Source organism: Octopus bimaculoides, chromosome 9 (assembly GCF_001194135.2).
Source record: "Octopus bimaculoides isolate UCB-OBI-ISO-001 chromosome 9, ASM119413v2, whole genome shotgun sequence".
Lineage (NCBI taxonomy): Eukaryota > Metazoa > Mollusca > Cephalopoda > Octopoda > Octopodidae > Octopus > Octopus bimaculoides.
The window spans coordinates 12,806,593-12,807,668 of NC_068989.1; positions in this window are offsets into that span (position 1 = coordinate 12,806,593).

Consider the following 1,076-nt stretch of genomic DNA (forward strand, 5'->3'; position numbering starts at 1 on the left):
TCGCTGAAATTCGAGCAAGCTTAAAACATTATTATAAAATCTTTGTATAAACAATGGGAATTTTATCTAGGCGTCGTAAGTTAATCGAAATATATTTTAGAAGAAATATGTTTTAAAAGAAATAACAATTTTGATTTTCGCTGATCTCAAAGAAATTATATAGTTTTAGTATTTTAAAGGCTTGTGGAAATGTTGATTTAGAATTTGTTTCATGCTTGTCATTTCGAAATACTGTTTACCATATGTCCATTTTCAGTACACGTCTACGAAATTTATGAAGCACTTCAACGTTACTCCTAGTTCACCTGTTTTGTATCTACAAGTATTGTTTACATTATGTTTGTTTCCTATCTTGCTTGCTGAAACAGTAAAGAAACTAGATTCGTTTGAGAAGCAGGATGTCAAACAGTACTTATATAATGTAAGAGCTTTACTTTTGATAAAATAAAATCCTGTGTAAGTAATGCAGCAATGACGATCTCTACCCATTCTCATCTAGTAAGATCAACTTTCCTCCACTCGAATCTTTTGATACCCAAAGAATTCCGACGAATATACTATTACTACTGTAGCAATTTCATCGGACTACGAATGCCATATTGTTTTTATATATCTTAAAAAATATTGTTGTTTTACTTCGTCCGTTTCTTTTCTGCCTTTTCCGTAGCAAACCCCGGTAAAATTTTAGTTCAGTTCTTCGTACTTGATTAAATAGCTTGCGTATCCATCAGTCATATAATGCACAGTGTGTGCTAATGCGGATGTTTTGTGCCTCACCATTTTCCCTATTTCCGTTCACATAAACTAGGATTTTTGATCGGGCTGTTAACATTTAACTGTTCTTGAGAATGACATAATTACTGGTATCGCTACAGAGTACACAAAACATACAATCTCTATCCCTCTGTCTGTCTCTCATGCTCACAATCTCTTCCCCTCTCTATCTTCTTTCCTCTCTCTCTCTCTCTCTCTCTCTCTCACACACACACACACACACACACACACGCGTACGCGAAAGCGAAAGCATACACATTCTCCCACAATCTCTCTCTATCAATCTATTTATCTATCTATCT